The 11,294-nt window shown below is 48.5% G+C and overlaps 1 non-coding gene across 1 annotated transcript; it reads left to right on the forward strand.

Moving 5' to 3' along the window:
• The first annotated feature begins 2,384 nt into the window (after positions 1–2,384).
• Positions 2,385–2,458, forward strand: TRNAN-GUU (transfer RNA asparagine (anticodon GUU)). Its single transcript has one exon. It is a non-coding gene; the product is annotated as a tRNA-Asn (tRNA).
• The last annotated feature ends 8,836 nt before the right edge of the window (positions 2,459–11,294 follow it).

An 11,294-nucleotide genomic window follows, 5' to 3' on the forward strand; every position in this document is an offset into this window, starting at 1 on the left:
TGATATTTTCAGTCTTCTTACCTATCCCTTTCTTAATGATTCCCAACACTCGGCTGCATATTGAGTGGATGTTTTCAGAGAACTCTCCACAATGACTCCCAGATCTCTTTCTCGAGTGGTAACAGCTAATTTAGACCCCATCGTTTTATAGGGATAGTTGGGATTATGTTTTCCAATGTGTATTACTTTGCACTTAACAGCACCGATGTTCATGTGCCATTTGGTTGTCCCGTCACCCAGTTTTGTGAGATCTCTTTATGGCTCTTCGCAGTCTGCCTGAGACTTAACTATCTTGAGCAATTTTGTATCATCTGCAAATTTTGCCACCTCACTGTTTACCCCTTTCCCCAGATCATTTATGAATAAGTTGAACAGTACTGCTCCCAGTACAGACACCTGGAGACAAGAGAGGGAAGATACTTTTCTGACATTGGCAGACCAGGTGCCAGCTCATACCAAGGCCCCCAGGCGTTACTGAAAAGTGACAAATACATGGCTGGAACCTAGTGTTTCTCACCTGTTTGTTACTGTGGTTAAAACAGGCCTTAGATTTATAAAAATGTGTTTAGTATTTAGAGTTTATGACAAGCTCGTGAGTTGCTGCATGCATTCTTCTCACCGATAATAGCCGTAGCCCATGTTGTAAGGTGATATATAAGCATTGGCACTAAAGCTGTAAACCCCCTTACCGCCACCCTGCCACCAGTCAGGAGAGAAGCATTATTAAGTGTGAAATGCTAGTTTACCAGAAGAGGCGTCATCTCCTTTCCAACAAGAGAAGGCCCTGACCGAGACATCAGGCAAGCCACTGTGGATCATCCATGGACAAAAGACCTGGTTGATTGCTCCCCCTCACACACCCACGACGAGGCAAAGACCTGCACAAACACTTGCCCCCATCAGCTTGAACTCTGGGGGAGTGGAATAAAAATCCCTGTCAGGAAGAAACTGTTGTCCCCACCCTGGATGCTGGTTGGACTTCAGGGAGACCACACACTTTCTAAGCATAAGCAAGGAATCCTGGATGTTTTCGTAGGGTTAGCTCTAAAGGACATACAGAGTTTGCAGCTTCTACTACACTTGAGTGGTAAGATAATGTCAGGAGGCCTAAGGAGAACATCTAAGCCCACGTCCAGACTAACCCGCGGCATCGGTGGGTTAAAATCGATTGCTCGGGGATCGATATATCGCGTCTAGTCTGGACGCGATGTATCGATCCCCGAGCGCGCTTACATCGATTCCGGAACTGCATCAACCCGAACGGAGTTCCGGAATCGACACGGAGAGCCGCGGACATCGATGCCGCGCCGTACAGATGGGTGAGTACCTCGATTTTAGAAATTCGATTCACGTAGCTGAAGTTGCGTATCTAAAATCGATTTTAATACCCTAGTCTGGACGTGGCCTAAGACTCCATGTTAAGGCTATTCTAGTGCCTGAGAAACTCACACTTGATACATGGTGGGTGAGATCAAAGCGTGGAACAAAAAGCCATGAGGAGCCCCACTGCCTTAGGGTTAGGGTTTTACCATTCGATCTCTTTGTTGTTGTTAGTGCTGCAGTCGTTTGCCTTAAGCTTATGCTATTCGATCTCTTTCAGGGTGCGTTTTGGTACTGAGAGGTAAAAGGCTGCTCTGTGTGTGGTGCTAGGGAGTGAGGTAGCAAAGGTTGATTGCAGAGGTGGTGCATGTGCCACAAAAGTTGTGGGGGCCTGGCTCCCCTCCTCCACCTCATCTCTGGTCCCAGAGGCCAGAATTTGCCTAAACCCACCCGCTGACCTGTGACTAAGAATTTTGCCCTGCTAACTCTTCCAGTAAAACAGGCCAAAGAAAGTGTATGCAAGCGCTGAACCGCAGCCCCCGTGTTCTTTTCAGTTCCTTCCCACAGAACTTTCACTGCATGCCAGTCCAGTTCCTTGCTGTTGCTTGTCTAAGAGCTGCATGCATATGCTAGAGCGTACCTGAGGCCTGGTCCACACTACACAGTTAAATCGATTTAACTCTGTACCCGTCCACACTACAAGGCACTTTAAATCGATTTTAAGGGCTCTTAAAATCGATTTCTGTACTCCTCCCCAACGAGAGGAGTAACCCTAAAATCGATATTACTATATCGATTTAGGTTTAGTGTGGACGGAAATCGAAGTTATTGGTCTCATTCCTTCAATGTAGCTACCCAGAATGCACTGCTTCGGAAATCGATGGTAGACTACGACCATGGACGCACACCACCGAATTAATGTGCCCTAGTGTGGACGCATAAAATCGATTTTATAATATCAGTTTTATAAAACCGGTTTTAGTAATTTCGATTTTATGCTGTAGTGTAGACGTAGCCTGAGCTGATTCCCAACTTTTGTGCTCCATACAGCCTTGCCCATCCATGTCTCTGTGGCGCAATGGGTCAGCGCATTCGGCTGTTAACCGAAAGGATGGTGGTTCAAGCCCACCCAGGGATGGCGATGACCCCGTGCTACTTCCTTGCTTCCCCGGAGCCTCCAAAGTCTTATTTTGCTGCCTCTTGGCCTCAGTGCTTTCAGCTGGTGGCCCAAAGGCATGCTGGATGCCATTCAGAAACCCATTTCCCAGCAGCGGTGCCGGAGGCTCAGGCTTAATCCTCGAGGCCGAGCACAAAATCTTTCAGCCGGGAACATTTTGCTGCCTTCCCGCCTCCGCCAAAGCGGCAAGGGAGAAGGGGACCAGACATGCCTGCTCAAAGATGCCTCCCTCCCACTTTCCTGTAGGCTGTGCAAAGCTCTTGGCCTGCCTCATGCCTCGTCAGGAAAGAGCAGCCATGCTGCCCAAGCCTGAGTCACGTGCACAGCCTGGCCCGCCCCGGCTGACGGCACGCAGAGCCACACGAGCCGATGGCAGGTCGAGTCGGTAGCCTCAGCTCTTTCCCCTGACAGACACACAGCACTGCCTAGCGCCCCGAGAGCCTCCCTCGTGTTCTCCCGCAGCCCACCAGGGTGGGTGGGAAAAGGGGACCAGGAAGCACTGCAGCCTCATTCTGGGACAGGAGGCCCTTGCCACACCCAGACCTCCCTCTTGCCTTCAGCCCAGGCAGCCAGAGGTGCCAGGGAGCTCCCTGGCAGGCCGCCGCCTCAGCCACCTCTTGCCGCTCTGCTGGTCACCGCCTTGCTGGAAGGCCCAGAGGGAAAAGAAACAAACACACACATAGCAGAGGATGGTTTCGATCCATCAACCTCTGGGTTATGGGGCCAGCACGCTTCCACTGCGGCACTCTGCTGGCTCTTTACAACCCTGCCACCCAGCTGGCACTATCTGGATTAGTGCCTTACGCACTCTCGCGCTGGCAGGCAGATGCGCAGGCTGCTATGCAGCTGCCCTGGTCACAGGATTTTACAGCGTCTGCAGGGTAAAAGGGATCTCTTTGGGGTTTGGACCCCACTGGGAGCTGGGTAGCTGAGTGCCGGAGACAGGAGCACTTCTTAAACTGTTTTCAGTTCAGCCTTCAGCTGGTGGGGGACGAGGTTCAGCCTTGGATCCGTGTCTGCAGCAGGCAAGCGCCTCTGGCTCAATCGGCCCCCCTCGCTGTCTTAGCAGACTAAAACCTGGAGCAAACGCACATGCCTTGCAAAGGAAGAGGAGCCAGGATCTCGAACAAATGTCAACATTTTATTAAGATGACGTTCAAAGGAAAAAAAAAGGGTACAGTACAGTGTTTAGGCGCAGAAGTTTCTGATGATCAGGGAACAACGTACAGATTACCCAGGGGGTGCGAAGTTCAGTTTAAGATCGGGTGGCATAAGGAATACATAATGTGCAATAGCCCCGACTGGGGATAAAAGGTTAACGTACAGACACTGAGTTAGGAGGGTGTGTTGTCCATGTGAGGGCTAAGTTCAGGTGTGGAGTATAATGAGCGGATAGGACGATGAGGATGGATTGACCCGCATTTGGTGAGTTTGAACGTTCAGTGTTTTTAATCTTTTCCACAATCTAGTTTAAGCAGGGTCGCTATGAACTCTACCCTGCCATCTGTTGGTGATCTGTTGTAAAGGCCTTTTGAGGCTGATGTCATTTGCATGGTTCCACCCACCCCAGATTGCATGATGGGAGTGCTTGTCCAAATGGTCATTTCAGCTGCTGTGGGATCCCCAGTCTCCTTGTTATTGGGGCAGAAGTAATGCAGTGTATTTTCCTGTTCATTCTGGATCAAGGAGAGAGTAACTGTACCTGGCATTTGAGGCCTGAAAGCTTCACCCTCGCCTGAAAAGTACTCACCCATTAAGGGGTCTGGGTTCCAAAGACCCAAAGTTTGTTGAGGTAAAAATGGATGTTTGTTTGGTTTTTGCTGGCCTGTGCTTGTGGTTGCTGGTTTCCTTGTTGCTGTTGCTGGTGTGTAAAGGCAGAGGCATTTTTTAATCTCTTTGAGTTGTTGTTAGTGTTGCAGTCGTTTGCCTTAAGCTTATGCCATTCGATCTCTTTCAGGGTATGTTTTGATTCCTGAGAGGTAACAGGTTGCTGTGTGTGTGGTGTTATGGAGTGAGGTAGCAAAGGTTGGTGTTGCAGAGGTGTTGCATGTGCCACAAAAGTTGGGCCCCCCCACTGCCAACCCCAGCTCTGGTGCCAGAGTCCAGAATTTGCATAAACCTGCCTGCTGTCCTGTGACTAAGAATTTGTTTGCAGAGGTAATTAGTGTGTCACAAAAGTTGTGTCCCACAGCTGATATCCCAGGTTGCAATCTGCAAAATTTCCTTGCTGTCTGAGCCTTAAGGAGCATTTTACCCAACTATGAAGTTGTTTACAACTTTCAGTGAGAAAATGAGATCCAAACTAGCAGCTTATGTATGTCTCAAAAAAGCATTTAGCCCTTAATGACTTTTTATTTATAGCATAGACGCAAATATGTAGTACAACTATAAAAACTCTAGTTTTAAACTAGAGAGATACATGAACTTAAAGTTTGCATTTAAAACTTTAACAAAAAAACCATAATCCTAAATACAACATTTCTTTTCAAATCTTTTTTATTTCACTATGCTTTGGAACCCATGTCCCTTGCCTAACGAGATTCATGTAGGTTTGAGTGAGTCCCGAAATCATGAACTGCTAAGTACCGTTCTACTGTCCTTGATTTATATCACCGGAATAACTGCACTTTATTACCCCTGCCCTAATAAGAAAGAGATTGGGGATCCTATAGCAGCCAAAATGACCCTTTGTATAAGCACCCCCATCATGCAATGCGGGGTGGGTGTGACCATGCACATCAGCAACACAAGGCCTTTACAACAGATCACCAACAGATGTCAGGGTAGAGTTCATTCTCACCCAGCTTACATCCTCCCCGCAGCCAAGAATTGGTGGTCCTGATAAATCACATTCCCTATTATACCAACTCATTGGTATTGAATGCGAAGTTATGGCTAGCAAAAGTAGCCACCCATCTCTGCCTTGTAGCATCCAGCTTAGCCCTTGTTAACACATAAGTCAGTGGATTGTTCTCTGTCCACACCTGAAACTGAGCATCACACAAGTAGTCTCCAAATTTCTCAGTGATGGCCCATTTCAAGACCAAGAACTGCTGCTGGTGGATGGGATAGTGAGTTTCGCTATCAGACAGTCCTCAGCTGGCAAAGCCTACAGATTTACATTTCCTTCCACTTCCTGGTATGGGACTGCTCCCAGACCCTCCAAACTGGCATCAGCATGCAGGATAAACGGTTTGTTTGGGTTAACAAGGACTAGGACTTGCACATGAATCAGGCAAATAATTATTTCCCATAAAGCCCTGTCACTTCTCTCATCCTGCCATGTCCCAAATGGAGAAGAGAGGAGCCTCTCCTGTGTCCCAGGCCAGGAACACCAGATTGGAGGGGGTCAGGGGAGGGGATGAGGTGTTCATGACTCAGTCCAGGTCTGCTAGTGCTGCAAAAGAGAAGATATCCTTTCTCAGTCCAGGTCAACTGGAATTGTTGTTGCAGTGGGGGAGAGATGTCTCTCATCTGGTTCTTAGATGCTTTGGTGAGACGGGACAGGCAGAGGTTTTTTTTTTCCTTTGCAGCTCAAATCGCACATTTCTTCTCTGCTTTTTGCTCTAGCTTGATTTCTTTCTTGCATCTCAATTTTCTCTTTCCTGGCCTCATTCCAGAGCATTCACAGCCCAATTCTCTATCCTAACCCTGAGTTCTCTACTGCACCCTGAATGTCTCATTCTAACCCCACCCCAGAGTCTGCACCCCCAGAGCCAGTGCCTTCATCCCTCTGCACTCCGACTCTCTGTCCCATGTAGCCTGATTTAGGGTGTACTAATAATATTATTTGGATAATTTGATGAAAATTTAATTGATTAGCTTACATTTTATTTAATTTAATTGAGTTACAAAGTTATAGTTGCATTACTGCTATTCAAAAGATACATATGGCATTATATGCAACAAAGTTTTGGTTAATATACTCACAGCCTTCCTTGATAACCTGGTGGTAATAGACACAGGACCAGCCTTGCAGTTCAGGTTTCTCAATTCTTAAGTGAAAGATGCAGTGCTTAGAAAAAGCTAGTGTTACTTAGGGTTTACTTGAATATGTTAAACTTAAAATCAAAACCTAATAAAGACTAAAAACGTTGGGAAACCGAACTTAGCCTAGTTCCGTTGAAACTTAAAGTTTAACAACAAGTACAGCCTGCTGACAGTACATAGAGAGAGAGTGGAGGAAGTAAGTCAGAATGATAGAGCAAAGTGCTCTAGCGAGGTGGGTTACCTCTTTTATAGGGCACAAGGGCCGGAAATCCTTCCTCCTATGCCTAAATTTCATTCCTCACCCACAAAACATTAGGGTACGTTTATTTCATAGGCTAGTATGTTTGTGCTTGTTGATGACATGTACATATGCACATGTTCCCTTGTGTTGTACCTGTTAAATCTGTGGGTACAACACTGAAAAAAAACCCTATGCCATTCTCCATTGTCGATTGGTCTACGTAAAGGTCTTAGACAGGCATGGATACTTATCTATTTAAGTAACATGATAAAGGTCGATTTTCCTCTCTGAGTAAAAGGTCACAATATAGATATGCTAACTTTGCCTTAGCTTAACATACAGGATATGGCCTGTAGTTTCTCGTAAGTCATGTGTCTCAGTCCCCTAATCATTTTTATTGCCCTCTGCTGGACTCTCTCCAGTTTATACACATCCCTTCTCATGTGGGTCCAACCCCAAAAGTACTCACATTTCACCGCATTGGCCCCAAAATGCCAGCTTTAATATGTAAATAGGGTGCTGCCATGGTCAAGTCACTCCTGAGCTCTCCAGTGGATCCTGCTGGTGGAGAACAAGGTGAAAGTTAGCCAGGATGTCACTCAGTCAAATCCCTGTGCTCCCCGCAGGTGGTATCGGAAAGCTCCAAGATCGCTCACTTCCCTTTCTCTCATCAGCTTCAGGCCCCAGGTTACAAATGCACAAACCAGTTGGGATTCTCCCCTGGCCTCAGGGTGTGGGGCTGCTCTGAGGGGATGGACTTGCACACTTGGGATATCAGTGCAAAGATACAATTTCAATTTCTCTTAGAGAAATTGGAGGGCAATTTATATTTGGTAAAAATCTTATTTAGTGAAAGGAAAGCTGCAGTGACAGCCTGGTTACTGGGCTGCAAAACACCTTCCTCCTGGGAGAAACAAGAAGTTAGAATTAGAAATTTACATTGTTTTTTCCTGTGTTGGTACAGGTTTAATTTTGCTTCTGTGTAGGTTTGTTTCACGCTGTGACCATTTTGGTTTATTGGGTTGTTTTGGTGTTTTTAGTTGGAATGGAGCTTTTAATTGACATTTGCTGGATTTCAATGGCTGACCTGCAACACCAGTTTTGACATAGTTCTGCATATTTTCTACAGATTTGAGCAGTATTCAAGGATTCAATTCCTTTATAGGAGGTTTTAGTGATCATGCTTATTTATTTGATGTTATTTTATCATTCTGCTGTAGCACACTTCTTTGATAAAAATGTTGAAATTAATTTACAGCATTTGTTAGTTTTTATTTTTACAACAAAGTTTTTCTTAATGTTTGGGTTTTAAATTAAGCCTTGGTTTTGGTTTCAATTTTTCATTTAGGTTTTGGTTACTGATGGGATCTTTAAGAGAGCCTTGGATTCAGTACTAAAATTTGGACAGATTTAACCCTGCTTCCTATTTTATTTTAATAAAGTTTGTATTGCTGTAAACCCTAGCCCGGGGGAGAGGAGATGAGCCTGGCCTTTAACTGAGAAGGAGCAGAGTCATGGCCCCCATGAAGGGTGGGGCCAGGTGATGGGGGGAACAGCCCCCAATTTTTTTTGTCTAGTCCATCTCAGTCCCCCACTAAAGGAGAAGAGTCTGATGCCACCCCTGCTGGTCACTGGGTGTCACTGCTGCTCCATGGGAAACATGCTCTGTGCCTTACCCAGTTTGCTGGGAAACACACTCTGTGCGTTACCGTGACTGGTCCATGGGTGTCACTGCTAGTAGAGCGCAGACACATGCTGTGCATTACACCACCTGACCGCTGGGTGTCATTGCTCTATCAATAGAAACACTTTCTGTGCATTACCCTGAATGACCACGAGGTGTCACTGCTGCGCCAAGGCAGACATAAGAGAGGCAAGACTGGTTCAGAGCAAAGTCCATCTAGCCCAGTATCCTCCTGTCTGCTGACAGTGGCCAGTGCCAGGTTCCCCAGAGGGAATGAAGAGAGCAGGGAATCATCAAGTGATCCATCCCCTATTGCCCATTCCCAGCTTCTGGCAAACAAAGGCTACAGGCACCATCCCTGCTCACCCTGGCTAATAGCCCTTGATGGATCTATCCACCATAAACTTATCTAGTTCTTTTTTGAACCCTATTATAGTCTTGGCCTTCACAACATCCTCTTGCAAGGAGTTCCACAGGTTAACTATGCAACTGCCCTGAGTTTACCCCCCCTCCCCAGGCCAGATTGTATATGGAAAAGAGGATGAGGATGAAGAGAGCCATGATGTGTCTGTCACTGGCTGGTGCCTCAGTTTCCTCTACGCAGCAGTGCTGCAGGCTCCTTTTGTCTGTGCCCATGCAACTGTGTCTGGGGAAGGGGAAGTAGAGGCTCATGCTTCCCAGCCCCACGCCCCACCCCCAGCAGATGGGGAATCCAGGCCAAATTTAACCCTGGTAGCTGGGCCGGGATTAGCCTGGGCTGGGGTAGGGCTGGGGAGGAATTGGGAGGGAGACAGACGCACCTGCTGTGAGGGAAGATCCTCCCATTCCCTCCCAGCCCCCTTCATTCCTTGCAGCATAACACCCCCTAGCGTTTCTTTCTCTGTCATGGGAGCTGTCTGCTGCCTGCTTCTCCGTTAGCATGGTCTCTCCCCATCATGGGGCACTGGCATTGCCCATCCTGTGCAAACAGGGAGGCCCCGGTGTGCCCCATGGCATTGCTCTGCAATTGTGGGGGCAGCTGCTGGATGGAGCCATATCAAAATATGGGAGTGGGCAAGGCTGGGGACCAGGACTCCTGGGTTCTCCCCTCAAATGTGGGAGGGGAGTGGAGGTTAGGGGGTAGCGTGGGGGAGGGGCAGGGCTGGGATCCAGGGATACTGCTTTTTCTGGTTTTCTCCACCTCCTGCAGCTGCCTCGGTCCTTTCAGTGCGTTTCTTGTTCCAAATTCATTTGCTGACTTGTGTAACTCACCCAGAGGTGGCTGCATCTCAGTGTTGGGTGAGACAACCCTTGGCTGCATCATCTCCTAACCGCGTCTCTCTCTCCCTTCGGGTGACCCTGCAGCACTCAGCAAACATCCACAAGATCATGGGGCACTTTGAGCACTGGGCAGGCAGGGGCCAGGCGCCCAGCCCTCCCTCCAGAGAATGGGACACAGCATCGACTACTTTTTACAGGATTAAAAAGGGACAAAGGGGGGCAAATCAGAGGAGGGGGTGGCCAGGGTCTGAGCAGGGGGTGGAAATTGACTGGTCGGGGGTCAAGCAGCTGGAGGCAGAGTTAGGAGAGGGACTGAAGGGCAAAGTCAGCGAAGGGGAAGGAGCCAGAGTTAAGCCCAGAGGGAGGCACTGCCAGAGGGTTAAACCCTGGCACAGGCAGGGACAGAGGGGTAACAGTTATCCCGGTGGGCTGAGACCCCAGTGTTTTGCAAACATGGGTGGGGGGAGCAGAGGGCTTTTTTATTTCCCCTCCCACAGGCAGCACCTCTCAGCATGGGCTTCCCAGGGCTGGGCTCTTAAAGGCACAGGCATCCCACCGCCTAGACACTGCAGCTCCTCTCTGATGTAACCTACTCAGGTGCTGCAGTAGGAGACTCAGTTCAGTGAAACTGGGCATTCTCTATATGCCCCCCAGCCAGGGGGCTGTACACCCCCTTCCCCGAATTTCCCCAACACCCCCTCCCTCAGTGGTCAGGTAGTTACATGCAGCGCTGCCAATGTTGTCATTGGTTGCAAATCTGAATGGAAATTGAAACGTTAACACACACTTTTAAAAACAGATACAACGTATGAAACTACTTGGACCTGAGAAAGTAAAATAGGTTTGAAAAGTCTGGACAAAGCCGGGTTTCCTCACCCAGCTGTTGTGTTTGCTGACAATGTTAGTGCATTGGCTTCGGCAGGGTTGGCCAACCTTAGAATTTCAAATGATGATTTGTAAGCGAGGTGTGAATGAGCTCTCCCCTGGCAGCTACTGATGACCAGGGTTGAGAGGAGTCTTTGGGACCAGACTGTATTTACATGAATTCACCTACTCTGCCGATGTATCCAGCAGACAGAGCCTGGCTGCCTCTGCTCTAGGTGCCCGGAGGAGGGAAGGTGTGTGGGGCTCCAGCCTGGGACTCTTCCTCCCTCCTGCCAAGGCCTGACTATTAATCCAGCCCTGCCACTACCTTTCTTCAAGCACCATGTTAGCCAGAGGAAAAGTGTGGTAGGAAGCAAAAGGGCCAAGCTTGTGAACATCAGGTGCAGCAGCAAGAAACCCAACTATCAGGGTAGCAAGTTCTAGAGCCCTAACCCATTGTGGCCATTGGTGGTGCCCAGAATCTCCCCCTCCCACCTCCACCCCAACCTGCCTAAGGCTCTGGGAGGGGCTTGGGGGGGAGGTTTGGGGTGCAGATCCTGGGATGGGGATTAGGGTGCAGGAGGGGTGCAGGGTGCAGGCTTTGGGTGCTGGCTCCAGGCTGGGGTGAGAGGTGCAGACTCTGGGAGGGAGTGCAGAGCTGAGAGGCTGAGGATGAGGGATTCATGATGCAGGAGGGGGCTCAGGACTGGGACAGAGGATCAGGGTGCAGAGGCTCAGGGCAGCCTGCCTTGCCATTA

This window comes from Gopherus flavomarginatus, chromosome 21 (genome assembly GCF_025201925.1).
Source record: "Gopherus flavomarginatus isolate rGopFla2 chromosome 21, rGopFla2.mat.asm, whole genome shotgun sequence".
Classification (NCBI taxonomy): domain Eukaryota; kingdom Metazoa; phylum Chordata; order Testudines; family Testudinidae; genus Gopherus; species Gopherus flavomarginatus.